The following is a 17716-nucleotide window of genomic DNA, read 5'->3' as shown; positions in this document are numbered from 1 at the left end:
TCTAGGTCAGCAACTATATTGTCTGGGTTGTCCGGGATATCCAAAACTTTCTGATATAATTCCTCTGTGTATTCTTGCCACCTCTTCTTGATGTCTTCTGCTTCTGTGAGGTCCCTTCCATTTTTGTCTTTTATCATGTCCATCTTTGCACAAAATTTTCCTCTAATATCTCCAATTTTCCTGAACAGATCTCTGGTTTTTCCTTTTCTGTTATTTTCCTCTATTTCTTTGCATTGTTCATTTAAGAAGGCCCTCTTGTCTCTCCTTGCTATTCTTTGGAAGTCTGCATTCAATTTTCTGTAACTTTCCCTATCTCCCCTGCATTTTGTTTCCCTTCTCTTTTCTGCTATTTGTAAGGCCTCGTTGGACAGCCATTTTGCTTTCTTGCATTTCCTTTTCTTTGGGATGGTTTTTGTTGCTGCCTCCTGTACAATGTTACGAGCCTCTATCCAAAGTTCTTCAGGCACTCTGTCCACCAAACCTAGTTCCTTAAATCTGTTCTTCACTTCCACTGTGTATTCGTAAGGGATTTGGTTTAGATTATACCTGAGTGGCCCAGTGGTTTTTCCTACTCTCTTCAATTTAAGCTTGAATTTTGCTATGAGAAGCTGATGATCAGAGCCACAATCAGCTCCAGGTCTTGTTTTTGCTGACTGTATAGAGTGTCTCCATCTTTGGCTGCAGAGAATATAATCAATCTGATTTTGGTATTGTCCATCTGGTGATTTCCATGTGTAGAGTCGCCTCTTGTGTTGTTGGAAAAGGGTGTTTGTGATGACCAGCTTGTTCTCTTGACAAAACTCTATTAGCCTTTGCCCTGCTTCATTTTGAACTCCAAGGCCAAACTTCCCTGTTGTTCCTTTTATCTCTTGACTCCCTACCTTTGCATTCCAGTCCCCCAGAATGAGAAGAACATCCTTCTTCGGTGTCAGTTCTAGAAGGTGTTGTAAATCTTCATAAAATTGTTCAATTTCAGTCTCCTCAGCAATGGAGGTTGGTGCATAAACTTGGATTATTGTGATGTTGAAAGGTCTGCCTTGGATACGTATTGACATCATTCTATCATTTTTGAGATTATATCCCATTACGGCTTTTCCCACTCTTTTGCTGACTATGAGGGCTACTCCATTCCTTCTACGGGATTCTTGCCCACAATAGTAGACATGATAATCATCTGAGTTGAAATCACCCATTCCCATCCATTTTAGTTCACTGATGCCCAGAATGTTGATGTTTATTCTTGCCATCTCCTGTTTGACCACCTCCAGCTTCCCAGGGTTCATAGATCTTACATTCCAGGTTCCTATGCAGTATTTTTCTTTGCAGCATCGGACTTTCCTTTCACTTCCAGGCACGTCCACAGCTGAGCGTCCTTTCGGCTTTGGCCCATCCACTTCATCAGCTCTGGAGCTACTTGTACTTGTCGTCCACTCTTCCTCAGTAGCATGTTGGACGCCTTTTGACCTGAGGGTCCCATCTTCCAGCGTCATATCTTTTAGCCTTTTGTTTCTGATCATGGGGCATTCTTGGCAGAATGGTATCATCTGCATATTGGAAGTTGTTGATATTTCTTCCAGCAATCTTAATTCCGTCTTGGGATTCCTCCAGTCCAGCCTTTCGCATGATGTATTCTGTGTATAAGTTAAATAAGCAGGGAGACGATATGCAGCCTTGTCGTACTCCTTTCCCAATTTTGAACCAATCAGTTGTTCCATATCCAGTTTTAACTGTTGCTTCCTGTCCCACGTATAGGGGAACATGCTCAGATAATGATTATCAATGGCTCCTTCTCAAACTGGATGGAGGTACTGTAACAAGTGGGGGGTACCATAGGGTTCAGTCCTGAGCCTGGAGGTTTCCAACATTTTTATTAATTACTTGGATGACAGGTGCAGGGAACACTTATACAATTTGTCTATGATACAAATTTGGATTAATAGCTAATACCTTGGAAGATAGAGACAAAATTCTAAAATATCTTGATAGGTTCAAGCACTGGGCTGAAAACAACAGAAAAAAATTTAACAGAGATAATTGCAAAGTTCTATACCTGGGAGGGAAGAATCAAATGGACAAGTGTGTATACATGTGTGCTCTTTTGGACAGGTATGCATAATCCTGTATTATGTGCAAAGCTACACTGTGCTATACGTTACTGTAGATTTTAAATATTTTCCTATATCCATGTCCAATTTGATGTGGGTCTGGAAGAGAAGTAACATACATCAAGAACAGAAAGAAGTGTTATGACAGATAACTAAACAGTTAATTGACTTAACTGTGGCAACAAGAAGCTATCTTCTCAGATGCCCAACACAGGCCTCCTTATGTTTTGGAATCCCTAGGTTCATAATGTGCACACACCGAAGCACATTTCCTTTTCTGCACACAGGTGCACAGATCGTTTATGACTGTGCATGTGCACATGACCATACACATGCCATCTGAGTCCATGATTTTTTTCACGCCAGCCCATGCAGGCATGCTGTGTAGGCACACAGACGTAACCAACCTGCCGAATGCTTCCTGCAACAGCCCATGGCTGCTGGCGTCAGGAGCTCATCTTAAGCAACATCCATATGCCTACAGTTATCCCAAGGATGGATCTGCCTTTCCTCCCTGAGACCCACTGGGCAAGAAAAGGAGGGGTGTGTGTATGTGTATGTGTGTGTGTGTGTTGTGTGGGAGGTGGGGAGGGAACTGCACTCCAGATGGCCAGAGCCGGCTGTATTTGTAGTACAAGCCTTAGCTCCAACAGATGTGCCAGGACACCATATTGCAGACACAGATGTAGGAGTCAAGTGCTCTGTGAAGACATTACATCTTCTTTGGGAAATGAATTAAAACACACACACACACACACACACTTTCACACACGAGTGAAAATATCCTTCCAAGCGCGGTGGGCTCCGAGGCAAGAAATCTGCCGCGTCTGCGCAGATTGGGAAGTGAAATGTGTTCCCTTTGAGTCCCTGCTAAGTATACTCCCCTTAGCCCTACACACACACACACACACACACACACACACACACACACACACACACACACACACACACACACACACAGAGAGAGAGAGAGAGAGAGAGAGAGAGAGAGAGAGAGAGAGAGAGAGAGAGAGAGAGAGAGAGAGAGAGAGAGAGAGCACTAACGTGAAAAGATTTCAGGGCATTTAGATGCCATCCGCTCAGGATTTGAAGAGGCAATTAAAAGTGTTAGAAAGAGTTTTCAGCAGCCTATGGAGTGCTGTGGCTCCTTCTTGCTCTTGCTTCTGAAAAACCAGCTAATGAAGGATAAACACTCGGCAGGGAGCGATCCTGGCATTTGGGTCCAGCCCAGATGGCTCAGAGAGTGGCCAGTCTAATGGGTCCAAAATTTCCATCGCTTATGGAAGAAAAGATTTCTGAGATTGCATGGCTGGAGAGCGAGAATAGGGGAATCTGGCACAGATCTCTTCTCTTTGCCACAGGCTTCCACCAGTGTTGCCTCAGGCAGGGCCCTGCACTTTCCCCTCCTGGCTGGGAAATGGACCCCTGACTCCCTTGCCAACAGCAGCGCTTTTAGGTTGTGACTCCATCCTTGGAGCACACATGAGATCCTGCTTCAAACTATTCTTTGTGCGAGGATGTAATGGACTCCTAGCAAATCCATGGCAATGTTGTGTGTGAACTGAGTCATGGTGGATCACAGTTGCTGGAATCACAGGGATTGAACCCTGCCTAGCTAGGACTGGATTGCGGGAGAGACTGTGGCCCGTAAACCATAGTACTGTGGCAATATAGGCCCCTTTTTCTCCTTTTTTTCTTTTGCATTACAATTTAAGATCACAAGAAGATACTCCCTTCTATTCTATACGGGAAGATGCTAGTGGGGGGAAAATTGCTACCAATTGTGAAAAGGCTGGACAGAACCTCTGTCAGTGGTGAATTCTATTATCTTCCCCATCAGCTGATACTTTTATGTGTGCTTTTAACCTCCAGAAACTGTGACCACTGGACATCTTTGCTGAGAGTTCTGGGAATTGTAGTCCAACAACACTCAGAGAACCACTGGTTTAAACTAGCCTTCTTAGATAAGGACTGGTAGTGCTGGGAACGTACCTATTGTGTTTTGTTTCTTTTGCTTTTTCCCTCTAATGTGTAATCCCCGAGATGTTTTGACTAAAAGCAAGCAAGCAAGCAAGCAAGCAACTGTGTTGTGGTAGTTGTGGACTGCGGCTTGGTATAAGACAGCTTCCTTTCAAATTGTTTCTATATCTTTTAGCCCTGTAAAAGACCCATTATTTTACCTAGGAGGTGGACTGAAGCCTTGAACTCTAAGTGAAAAGAATTAGAATGGTCTCTGCCCATCAAGCACCAATATCTGTTACTAAAGGAAAGAAAGCAGGGTCAGCTCCAGAACTTCCTTGTTCACAGAGCACAGGGGGAAAAAATACTTTTTTTTTTGGACTAAAACTCCCAGAATTCCTCAGCCAACAGAACCAAAAGCCTTCAGATTGAAATTAATTCCTTTCACTATGTTGTAATGGTGAGAGCAAATGCTGGCTGGAGGATTCTGGGAAATGCAGTCCTAGGAAGCAACTCCTCCAAACGGTATCTTCTCACAGCCTCATCAAATGCCTGATTCTAGGCCCGAAGCTCTCTTGCCTGCTTCATTTCAGCTCTCGAGTGGGGGAAGCCGCTGTGTGTTTCTGTGGTGAGGGCTGGGTTTCCTTCGGTCTGAAATTAATTCATTTCATGATGTTGTAATGGTGAGGGTAAGTGCAGGGTACACATTCTGTGAATGCCACTCCTAGGCCGCCATGGCTTGGTTTTGTACAAGAAAAAAAATGAACTTCAAAGCATTTGCACGGTTGACCTCCCTTTTTTCCCATCTATACAACATGTTACTTGGGCAGCCATTGAGAGCCTACGAGAGAGACAGAGAAAGAGAGGGAGGGAGGGAGAGGGAGGCAAACCATGGCTCTTACTTCCAGAGAACTGGCCAGGCAACCCCAGGCTGGAATGGATCCCACATATAAATTAGGCAACCCTTAAACACTCACAACAAGCAGAGGATGAAGGCTGGTTGCGGACATCACATAGGACACTTTGGGAAGGACCCCAATCCCAACGGTTTCAAGGGCTCCCCCTTTGGTCACCCGGCAAGCCAAGCTCAAAGCCATGCTCCAATGAGGGGGCATGTTTGCTCCCCAACAAATCCAGTCACCCTCCATCAGGCCTCCAATCAGAACATGGACAGGTGAGACTGGCATCTAGGGTTTCAGGCATGTGACACAATCCCAGCCTGTCCTACTGAACTCAATGGGAAGGGCTTCGGAATAGGCACATAAAATCTAATAATGCATCCCAAAAGACCAAGCAGGAATTGCAGAGAGCAGCTTACCCAGTCTGCCATGGAAGGAGCAAGTAGGTGACACAAGTACAACAACAAATCACCCAGAGCAGGGTGTGTGCTAATGGGGCGGTATATACTGTATGTTTCCGTGTATAAGACTATACTCTTGTCTAACATCTTTAAACTAAAAATCAAGGGTCGTCTTATACACAGAAGTAAGCTGAGGAGGGAAAAAAAACAAGTGGAGAGGAAAGCAGGGATCAAAGCCATCCTGCAGCACTTTGATCCTTTTTACCCTACATTTGCTAAGCCCCACTTAGATTTCTTAATTTTTGGGTTAGGTCTTATACATGGGGGCGTCTTCTACACGAAAAAATACAGTAAATAAAATAAAAAAAATGATTAAAAAAAAACAAATGAGGAAACACAGCCCCAACACTACTGAGCCCATCATAGGGCAAGCTAAGCAGGATAGAAAGCAACTGTGTCCCTATTCATCCACCGTCAGTTCCTTCCCAGGGGGCGTTGGTAGGGGTGCGATCTATCTGCCTTCCACCAGGCAAGTCACACTTGGGAGAAACACTGGAGAGCACAATGCTTGGAAGCAGCCCTGCAGGCAAAGGGAGGAAGGGCTGCCAAGGACTTTACAAGTGGCTGGGGGAAATACTTTTTGCTGAAAGCCAGGCTCCTTCCCTCCTGATATTCAGGAAATTAGTGAAAATAGAATTATTCAAAGCTGCCTTCAATAACGTACCCTCCTCGATGCTGCTAATATTCATTTCAAATTTCCTTTCTTTTCTTGCTCAGTTTGTTTTCCTCCTGAGTCACGAGCACAGGTGCAGGAGCTCCCATCCACAGGAAAGGAAGAGCTAGCAGAGAAACAGGTCTGTATGGATGTTTTTCTTCCAGAGTTTTGGATTTCTGGTAATATTCCTCTAGTTATTCAACAGAAGTCCAGGGATTTACAGAAATGAATTAGCTTCAAGTTCCACAGAGTAGACCAATCCCCTTTTTTTTTTCGGTCTTCAACTGGCACAGTCTCAAAAGATCACCCTGATACATTAGTTGGAGAAAGAATAAAAATATTTCATTTACTTACAGTTCTGAACAGATCAAACAGCAAACTGGCAAACAGGACAGCTTTGAGCAACAGGCCTCAACAGACTAACTGCTTCCAACAGATTAAAGAGATGAAGGGAAGGGCTGAGCAGAAAGACAGGGCTCTCTTTGAATTCAGAGGCAGGAGGGAACAATTGGTTAGTGCTAGATAGAGTTACCCCAGGCCAGAAAGGTCCCTCCCAGCCAAACATACTAAATGCAGTATGCAATATCGAAAAAACTCCAACAATTTTACCCATTTTGATCACTCCAGCTTCCTCTATGAACTTCTCTCCCTTTCTCCCTCCTTCCCCTTTGCTTCTCACTGGTTGATATTACAAAGCCAGATTCTTACAAGAGCAGAAAGGATGGAAGACTGCACACCGTGACACATCCTGCTATGGTATGATGGGATTAGGCCACACTCCACACAGCAGAAAGCTGAGACATATAGCTGAGGCAGCAAGAGTAATCTACAACTGAAAAGCAGGAGCCCTTCCGAGTGAAAGGAACTCATGCTGCACAATGGTGTAGTACAATGGTGCCTCGCTAGATAGTTACCCTGCATGGCAGTTTTTTAGCTAGACATTGACTTTTTGTGATCGCTATAGCGATTTGCAAAACAGTGATTCCTATAAGGGAATTTCACTGGACAATGTTTGGTCCCTGCTTCACAAACCGATTTTCGCTAGATGATGATTTTGACAGCTCCCTCCGCGCTCGCAAAATGGGTATTTTCGGGACCTAAGCTTCGCAAGAGAGCGATTTAAACAGCTGATCGGCGGTTCGCAAAGCGGCTTTCCTGTGGCTGATCCTTGCTAGACAACGACGATTCTTCCCCATTGGAACGCATTAAACAGGTTTCAATGCATTCCAATGGGGAAATGCTTTTCGCTAGACAATGATTTTGCTAAACAATGATTTCAGTGGAACGGATTATCATTGTCTAGCGAGGCACCACTGTCCAGCCACTAACGCCTGCTAGATCTCTCACAGGTATTGCAGGCAGGCATGGGTCTGATGCTTTAGGGGGCTTCAAATGGATTCTCCACAAATGTTATTGCCCAAGCCATCAAAACTTGCTGCGCAGACATGAGTTCAACAAAGACACATCCTTACAATGCAAAACAGTGTCCTGAAGATCTGCACACAGCCATACCCAAAGAGACCTTTGGGTAGTGTGGGCAGCATATAAAGGTAAAGGTAAAGGTTTCCCTTGACATTTTTTAGTCCAGTCATGTCTGACTCTAGGGGGCAGTGCTCATCCCATTTTCAAGCCGTAGAGCCAGCGCTTGTCCGGAGACAGTTTCCGTTGTCATGTGGTTTTGCCTCCCACCAAGGTGGTACCTATTTATCTATTCACATTAGCATGCTTTCGAATTGCTAGGTTGGCGAGGAGCTGGGACAAAGCAACGGGAGCTCACTCTGTCGCGTGGATTCGATCTTACAACTGCTGGTCTTCTGACCCTGCAGCACAGAGGCTTCTGCGGTTTAACCCGCAACACCACCACGTCCCTGGGCGGCATATAAGTTAAATAAATAAATAAATAAATAAATAAATAAATAAATAAATAAATAAATAAATAAACAAACAAACAAACAAACAAACAAACAAACAAACAAACAAACAAATAAATATTCAAGGCTTAGACACTAATCACACGTCACACACCATCTTCTACTAAGAGAAGCAGGAGCAGCTTCCCAGGGATCCAAAGGATGATGAGGGACAAGAGAAGGTCATAGTTCCACTCCCAACCAGGTAACCCAGCCAAGGCAAGGCCACCCATAATGATCCAGGGTGCTAGACATGAGAAAGCACACAGAGAGCAAGGGGTATTTGGCTGTTCCCAGAAGGCTACTCTCCAAAGCAAGACATTGCCTCTGCTTTGCCACCCCGGGCACTGCTCTCTGGGAAGTGGAAGCCCTTGGGGAAAGGGGGCATGGAGGGCACGGGGCCCCAGAATTACACTGCACAACCAAGAATGGAAGGCCAGCCCTTTGTAGATTGGTCATGGAGCATCAGAACAGGGAGAGAGAGAAGGGCAAAAGGAAGGCAGTGAGTTGGGATGAAGCCCACTAACCCCTCTGACTTCCACTTTCCTACATGTCTGATCCAGGAGCATCTTCCACCAAAGAATCCTTCTGGATACAGTAATGAAAAGCAATCCTCATGATTTGAGCACTCAGTTCTCCACCTGACTCTTTCCTCCCCTCTTCTCAAGTCACTTCCTATTTTGCCAGCTGTGAGAGTCTGGAGAACATGCAAGGACCTCTTTTGGAAGAGAGCAGGCCTCCTCTCTGTGCTGGGGCCACAGGAAGCTCCAGAGCCACTTGTGAGTCAAACTAAACGAGATGCTCAGCTCACATTTACAAGCTGATATCCCATTCTTCCTCTCACAGCTTGATCTCCGCAGAGCTATAAGCCTGGGGAATCAGATCTGCAAATCAAGCTCATATTTACTTTCCAGAGATATATAAAAGAAAGCACACTGGAATGCAAGATACAGGCGGACTGAAAGCACGTGCCGTGGCAAATGGGTATCTTTTGACACTTAAGGAAGCCCCGCTTCTCACAACATGCTAACTGTATTGTCTCGTGTGATGCTGAGAGCAATCATTGTTTCTCAGCCATATGCCGCAGCCCTTTTCTGGCCAGACGACGGCCTTTGGACTGCTGCAGAACGTGCAAGGGGATTGATGACCCAGATCCCTATTCTGTCCAAGCTCTGATCTTAGCACTGCACCATTAGCCAGTGCAAAAGTGCAGGAACACATAAACACACATGCACACCCATTTGAATCCTAAGTGCATTGGTAACAAAGGGCTAAAGCCCTTCTTCTTCCCACCAAGGTCATAAAAGAGAGGGAGGGGAAAATGTCTACTTGCTTCTTAAAAAAATATTCATGCAGCGGCTAATCCCATGAAGAATGTGATGTGTTGTTTGGCCCAAATACGTTCCAGTAATGGTGGACAAATATTTTAAGCTGACTTTATTAGAAATGTACTAAATAATGATGAAGAAGAAGAAACCCACCCTTATTTTAACTGCAAAGTAACCTCAGGATAGTTAACTGTTATGATGGAACTATGAACCTTACATTTTAAACAATGATTGCGGATTATTATTATTTATAGCACTTTTATGCAAATGCCAATGTATGTGACTGATATTCAAGAAACTGAACAGTTCTTCTTGGCTCTTCTCCTCAAACCCCAGGGGGGCCCCCAGTTACAGAATATTTTTGAAATTAAATTAAATTAAACATGCATAGCAACTAAACTAAGCTATTAAAGGCATTTATAGTTATGATAAGCAGACATGCTCCTGGGCTATGGTGACCAGATGCAAAGGAGGGCCCAGCAGGTTTCTGATAACTTTAATATTTGTGCATAAGAGGGAAGGTTGGCATCTGCTGCTTCTCATGCGGGGATGAAAAAAACCTGCCCCTGCTGAAATCCTCTGCCATGCAACAAAGGCACAAGACCCCTGTCCTCCCTACAGCTGGCCATCCTCTCTAAGTCACTTGATTACCTGGCTGTGGCACTCTGATAACTCGGTGGGTGGGTGGGTGTGCGCACACCCACACACACGTGCATATGTATATATACAAGGGCGCGCTTGCTTTCTTCTTTCTGGATCCTGTGCTCCTGCTCCTGTTTGTTGTGTCTTACCCTCACAGCATGTGCTCTGCTGTCACACCATCTCCAAAAGGGTACTGTAGAGGAGCCAGAAAAGGTCCATAAAAGGGCAACCAACATTATTAGAAGATGGAAGAGAACTCACACGTGCATGCACGCACATGAGGAAAGGCGACAATCATGTCGACTTTTTAGGGTACAATGAAATGATACAGTTAACAACCCACTTCCCACTTCTTTCAGTTAATACCAGGCAGTGGGGAGGGAATTTTCACGCACCCACTAATCCATCTGGCTTTATTGGTACCAATGTGCCCTTCCCCTCAAAGATCTGCGGTTTACCTCAGGTGAGGTCTCACAGACGTGTTTCATAGGCCTGGAGCAGAGAAGCATGAAGCAAGGTCTCAGTCTTTACCTCAGCAGAAACAGAGAACACATTTTGGGATCCCACTACACTGAAAAGTCAATGGTAGTCATATCCCATAGTCCAGAGGAGAGAGAATCCTCACAGGGATTGAGTCGCATAGAAAATTATCTTCTCGTGGCAGCCCAAGTCTTCCCAGGCCAATTGTTGTATTTTCAGCAGCAAAATACAAAAGGGGGGGGGGAAGGTGTGTGATCATGATCAATTTGTAGCAATGACGTCCATGGTTGAAAAATACTTCATCGGATGATTGGAAAACTGCCTGTAAAATGAGCTTTTGAATTCTCCATCATTCTTTCTCAAGCATAGAGGGTGTAAAATTTGGACTAAGGCAAATAGTTCAGAACTGGGCCAGATATAAACATATTTGGCTGATAAACCCTGTGTGATACCAAATGTATTTTCTTATTTTAATGCTGTAAAGACTTAGACCTTGTGTCATGGCTAAGGGCTCAATTCTAATAACCAAAAAAAGGACTGTTGTACCAAGTTTTCCTTAAAAAAATACTTACGTTTTAGCGTACACATGAAGTACGTGCACACGTGGAGCACTGTGGTAGGGGAGTCAGTTTTTCTGCTCCTCTCCCAGAGGTCTCTTTATTTCAGGGCAGATGTGGAATCAATTCATTGGAATCGATTGCACATATGTGAATGCCCCATCTGCTTTTTTTAAAAAAAATCCTGTTATCTGCTACAGTGCTATAGTAGATAATAGGATTTTTTTTAAAAGTCAGCATGCACCCACCCACTTACTCCCCCCTCACTCACTTCCCCCCTACCTGCCAGATTGCCCCTTTGCCCCCCCAGCTGCCCCCCCATCTCAGCCCTTGCCCACTGGGTTGCCCCTTCGCTGTTTGGTTACTCCCCCTCACTCTTTTGCCTGGATACCCCTCACTCGCTCACCCCCTTGCCCAGCCAATTGCCCTCCAGTCACTCTTTCGCCTGCCCAGTCCCTGCCCCTCACTCGGTCAGCCATTTGCTCCTCTTGCTCACTCACCCTCTTGCCCTTCTGGCCCCTTGCTTGTCCAAAAACCCCAATTCCTCTGCCAGTGTATTCTGCCAGTGGGAACAAGCTGGCTTCACCTCAGGTAACTGACAGATCTGTGTGGGGAGGAGTAAGCCAGCCTTTGACCTACAGAGGGGGGAGAAACTGCCAGCTGATACCTTTGTCTTCCCTTGTCTTGTGGAATCTACATTCTATGGCTCAGATTCCATTACTTAGTGTGTCAAGTTGCACCAGAGTAGGCCCATTTGAATCAATGGAATGTATGGAGAAGTTGACAATCCATACTGATTTAAGTGGGCCTACTCTAGCTGCAACTGACTACACTAAGCAACAGGATTTCAGCCCATGTTGTTTTGGTGGCAATCTGGCTTTGTGAGCTGCCTACACCATCATATCTGATCCAGTTTCTCAGTCATCTCAAGTTTTAGGCCATTGTTGCTTGATGAAGAGTTCTGGAGAATTTGAAATCTTGTCTTACAGTATTTGTAACTTTTCAAGTATTCTCATAGAAGTATTGCTCGCCTTAAGCTTTTGTTGGTGTGAAAGGATCACACCATTTTTTAAAATTTATTTATTTATTTATTTATTTATTTATTTATTTATTTATTTAGGGCAGACCTGGGCAAAGTGTGGCCCGAGGGCCACGTACGGACCGTGAGCCGCTCCTGTCTGGCCCGCGGACAGTTTTGAACATCAAAACCATTTATAGCTTTTTGTCTAAAGTTGATCAGTTGCTTATTTTTAACATACCGCAAAAAAACTCTTTAGTATTTGTGAAGATTAACAAGTTGAAAACAAAAACAATCATAACATCACTGTTTCATTTTATTTTTAAGTAAAGTTGGTTCAGCCCCCGAACACAGTTCAGATTTTTCATGTGGCCCCCCTATAGAAATTAATTGCCCACACCTGATTTAGGGAATATGTCCCTCTAGGTCTACCACCCAGCATGGTTTTTTCCAAGCTCTTTTTCCGGAAAAAGATAACACGGGGCATTTCTTCACAGAGTGCACAGACAAACAGTGGAACTGGCAACCACAAGATGTACAGTGATGGTCAAAAATATGGATTGGCAGGGCGATTGGACAAATTCATGGAAGATAAAGCTGTCAATGACCACTATGAGTCCGAGATGTTGGCAAGTCTTTGAGTCCTGTTCCCAAGTCCAAGTCTGAGTATTTAGTCCCAAGTCTGAGTCTTTGATGCCAAGTCCCAAGCCCCAAGTTCAAGTCCCTATTAAAAATAAACTTTTCCCCCGCAGAAAAAAAAGGGAAGGGTGGGTGGATTCCAAGTTGCATGTCGAGTCCGAGTCATTGTAGAAAAACTCTGAGTCAAGTCCAAGCTGAGTTGCCAGTATGATGTAAGTCCTGCGACTTGAGTCCCCATCCCTTCTCTGATGGGGATGATGGCTATATGTTCCCACCAGTATGATAAGCAGTTTGCCCAGGCGATTGTGATTTGCCAAGTAGATCCTGGGAAATAGGATGCTGGACAAAGTAGGCCTTTCATTTGATCCATCTTGGTTGTTTTGATGTCCGCATGGCGAGTTGGTTTTGGTTCCTCCTTAGCACCACAATTCCTGCAACCCCATGTGAATTAACTAAAGCAAGCCAAGGATGGGCATTCCCTGGAGATACTCAAGGACAATAGAGGTTTCCTGATCCTTGCAGGGATGTCCTTGATGGACCAACTTAGAGAGAAGGCCTTGCCCAAGGGTGGCCTGTAGAAGATTTCAGGTTCAAAGCAGGCATTTCCAGTTCAAATGCATCCATCCATCTATAATCTCTGGATGAAAGCCTGGGAGATATGGCTACCTGACGCAGACCACTATTTTAACAGGTAGAGAACTCAGTACCACACCACCCCGAACATCCCAATCTCACCTGTTGCCAGTTGCTTAGCAGAGGTTAACCATTGGAGGGGAGGCCACCAGAGATATTGGGGAGGAAGTGTAGTTTTGTGGTAGAGCCCATGGAAAACTGGAGAGTAGCAGCCAGTTAGAGCTGATGACACCAGACAATAGATGTAACAGTGGTATGCACTTAGTATAAGACAGCCTCTGGTGTTCCTATCGGCAGCCCTGTTCGTTGGCCCTTGCATTCTTTAGACCCTGTATATACAAAGATGTCAAAGTGGTATGAAAGTCATGTGAAGCCAAATTTCCTAGCACTGCACATGGTATTTTGTCTCCATGTTAGAGTCACAGGATTATGGAGCCAGAAGGGATCCCATGGGTCACTGGGTCCAATCTCTGGCCTAAAACACAGCTAAATCAACAACTCTTACTAAATGTATTGCTTTTACACCCCACCCTTTCTTTACAGTGGCATCTGTTCTCCTACCCCTTTTCTCCCCCGAGCAACCATGTGAAGCAGGTTAGAATGGGAGGGACTGGCAGGCATAAAGCTACTTGCTGAATGTCATGGCATTGCAGGGGATTTGGGCCGGGGGTCTCCTGCCTCCCAGTCCACCACAGTCCAACCCCGGCACCATCCTAGCTTGCCATGCCGATAGTCTGCCATTTCCATGCTTTACTGCACGCCACCACATTGTAGCAAAGAAGGCGGTTTAGGGGCCACATGGAGAAAACCACGAGAAGCAACAGACCCACCGATTCCTGCTCTCCAGAGGCCTGTGGTCAAAAAGACAAAAACAAAAGGCAGCTGCCACACAGACTGAGTTTCAAGCAAACTCCACAGAGCTTGTTGTTCAGGTGAAATCAGCCGTCATAAGTTCCAAATTAAACTTTAATAAGTTCCATATTCTTTCTTTAACAACAACAGAAAAGTATCTGAAGGCTGCAATGTAACTCGTTGGCCTTGCAGCTGCCACTTCTGGTGATTTGTGTTTCTTGAGGTTTGACTGTGGGCTTTTGTTCAGTTTACGTTACAGAAAACAAAAACCATTGTGTGTGCATCAGTGGCCAAAAGTATGCTGCACAGCACAGCCCCCTCCAGATGCCACAACCTCGCCAGCAAGCCGTGAGAGAGGGCGAAGCTGAGATCCAGGGCGACACACACTCTCCCTAGAACATCCCCCCTAAAGGATCCCATTGCGTATTCTTTCTCAGCAGGAATGTCCCTGAGAAGGTTCTTCTCAGAGCTTAGAAAAGTTACTCTCAGGAGATAACTCTCAGAGTCTCTCAGCCAACACAACTCCAAAAGCAACTTTCCTAAGCTCAGGTTGTGTATTTAGAAAGAATCCCAGAGGAAGCATCAGTCTTCGCGTGCTGCCTCCAGAGGATTATGGGGATGCCTTTCATTCAACCAGGCTAGCTACAGGCACTGACTGTAGTGGCTAAAAACAAAGGACTGAAAATGAGAAGCAGCACAGGCATCATTGTCGGCAGGGTGCTGTTCATCCTGCTGTTCAGATTACTCTGTGTAGGATGTTTTTGTAATTATTCAAAAATTCTGCAAAAAAAAGGATATAGAGGGGCTTCTTGTTTTTGTTGTTTAGTCATTTAGTCGTGTCCAACTCTTAGTGACCCATGGACCAGAGGACGTCAGGCCCTCCTGTCTTCCACTGCCTCCTGGAGTTTGGTCAAATTCATGTTGGTAGCTTCGGTGACACTGTCCATCCATCTTGTCCTCTGTCATCCCCTTCTCCTCTTGCCTTCACACTTTCCCAACATTAAGGTCTTTTCCAAGGAGTTTTCACATCTCATGAGATGGCCAAAGTATTGGAGCCTCAACTTCAGGATCTGTCCTTCCAGTGAGCACTCAGGGTTGATTTCCTTCAAGATGGATAGGTTTGTTCTCCTTGCAGTCCAGTGGAATCTCAAGAGTCTCCTCCAGCACCAAAATTCAAAAGCATCATTTCTTTGGTGGTCAGCTTTCTTTATGGTCCAGCTCTCACTTCTATACATCACCTTGTTGGCAAGGTGAGGTCTCTCCTTTTTAAGATGCTGTTGAGGTTTGTCATCACTTTCCTCCAAAGAAGCAGGCATTTTTTAATTTTGTGGCTGCTGTCACCATCTGCAGTGATCATGGAGCCCAAGAAAGTGAAATCTGTCACTGCTTCCATATCTCCCCCTTCTATTTGCCAGGAGGTGATGGGACCAATGGCCATGATCTTAGTTTTTTTGATGTTGAGCTTCAGACCAGTTTTTGCACTCTCCTCTTTCACCCTCAATAAGAGGTTCTTTAATTTCTCCTCACATACTGTATAGATTTCTCAGGAGATAGATAAGGTGGTCAGGCTCTCCCATTTCTTTAAGAACTTGCCATAGTTTGCTGTGGTTCACACAGTCAAAGGCTTTTGCGTAGTCAATGAAGCAGAAGTAGATTTTTTTTTGGAACTCTCTGGCTTTCTCCATAATCCAGCGCATGTTAGCAATTTGGTCTCAATTTCCTCTGCCCCTTCGAAATCCAGCTTGTACTTCTGGGAGTTCTCGGTTCACATAGTGCTGAAACCTACCTTGGAGGATTTTGAGCATAACCTTGCTAGCGTGTGAAATGAGTGCAATTGTACGGTAGTTGGAGCGTTCTTTGGCACTGCCCTTCTTTGGGATTGGGATGTAAACTGATGTTTTCCAGTCCTCTGGCCACTGTTGAGTTTTCCAAACTTGCTGGCATATTGAATGTAGCACCTTAACAGCATCATCTTTTAAGATTTTAAATAGTTCAGCTGGAATGCCATCACCTCCACTGGCCTTGTTGTTAGCCATCCTTTCTAAGGTTTACTTGACTTCGCTCTCCAGGATGTCTGGTTCAAGGTCAGCAACCACACTATCTGTGTTGTCTGGCATATCCAAATCTTTGTGGTATAATTCCTCTGTGTGTTCTTGCCACCTCTTCTCGATATCTTCTGCTTCTGTGGGGTCCCTCCCATATTTGTCCTTTATCATGTCCATCTTTGCACAAAATGTTCCTTTAATATCTCCAATTTTCTTGAACAGATCTCTGGTTTTTCCTTTTCTATTATTTTCCTCTATTTCTTTGCATTGTTCATTTAAGAAGGCCCTCTTGTCTCTCCTTGCTATTCTTTGGAAGTCTGCATTCAATTTTCTGTAACTTTCCCTATCTCCCTTGCATTTTGTTTCCCTTCTCCTCTCTGCTATTTCTAAGGCCTCGTTGGACAGCCACTTTGCTTTCTTGCGTTTCCTTTTCTTTGGGATGGTTTTTGTTGCTGCCTCCTGTACAATGTTACGAGCCTCTATCCAAAGTTCTTCAGGCACTCTGTCCACCAAATCCAGTTCCTTAAATCTGTTCTTCACTTCCACTGTATATTCATAAGGGATTTGGTTTAGATTATACCTGACTAGCCCAGTGTTTTTTCCTACTCTCTTCAGTTTAAGCTTGAATTTTGTTATGAGAAGCTGATGATCAGAGCCACAGTCAGCTCCAGGTCTTGTTTTTGCTGACTGTACAGAGCTTCTCCATCTTTGGCTGCAGAGAATATAATCAATCTGATTTCGGTATTGCCCATCTGGTGATTTCCATGTATAGAGTCGCCTCTTGGGTTGTTGGAAAAGAGTGTTTGTGATGACCAGCTTGTTCTCTTGACAAAACTCTACTAGCCTTTGCTCTGCTTTGTTTTGAACTCCAAGCCAGAACAGGAGCTTGGAGAACCACAAATTAAATGGGAACCAACAGTGTGAGGCAGTGGCAAAACAAAACAAAAAACAATAATGCAGTACTAGCTCGTATAGTGTCCAGATCTGGGGACATAATAGTGCTGCTGTGTTCTACTTAGGCTAGACATCACTTGGAATCCTGTGTCCAGATTTCAGCAGCACAGTTTAAAGATATTGAGAAGCTGGCATGTGTCCGGAGGAGATTGGCCACAAAGATGAAAGTTATGAAAACCACACCCTATGAGGAATGGTTGAGGAAGCTAGAAAAGAGAAGACTGAGAAGGGGATATGATAGTCATCTTCAAATATTTGAACGACTGTCAAATGGAAGATGGAGCAAGCTTGTTTTTCGGTAGCCCCAAGGTAACAAACTAAAATTATAGGAAATGAGGTTTCATATATACATTAAGAACTTCTTTATGGTAAGAGTTATTGATTTAACTGTAGATTTCCTGTTTTGACCAGAGGCTGGAGTTGATGACCCCTGAGATCCCTTCTGGTTCTACGGTTTTGTGGCTGGATGCATTATTTGACCTAATTTATGCTCAATTCCAGAGCATGAAGAACATCAGTCAACTTTCTCCCTATATACAAATGTTTAATGTTCTTGTCACTCAGTGTTTTCGCCATTCT

At 44.5% G+C, this 17716-nt stretch overlaps 1 long non-coding RNA gene across 1 annotated transcript in view; it reads left to right on the top strand.

Moving 5' to 3' along the window:
* The window catches only part of LOC144587134 (uncharacterized), a 57970-nt gene extending 45196 nt beyond the window's left edge, over positions 1 to 12774 (top strand). Inside the window, exons 2-3 of the long non-coding RNA XR_013542325.1 lie at positions 6142 to 6218; positions 12117 to 12774. This is a non-coding gene — a long non-coding RNA (uncharacterized LOC144587134). The remainder of the gene's footprint in view (positions 1 to 6141; positions 6219 to 12116) is intronic.
* The last annotated feature ends 4942 nt before the right edge of the window (positions 12775 to 17716 follow it).

The sequence above is a fragment of the Pogona vitticeps genome, chromosome 2 (assembly GCF_051106095.1).
Source record: "Pogona vitticeps strain Pit_001003342236 chromosome 2, PviZW2.1, whole genome shotgun sequence".
NCBI classification, from domain to species: domain Eukaryota; kingdom Metazoa; phylum Chordata; class Lepidosauria; order Squamata; family Agamidae; genus Pogona; species Pogona vitticeps.
Note: the sequence above shows the minus strand (reverse complement) of the source record. Positions and strands in the feature narration are given on the sequence as shown.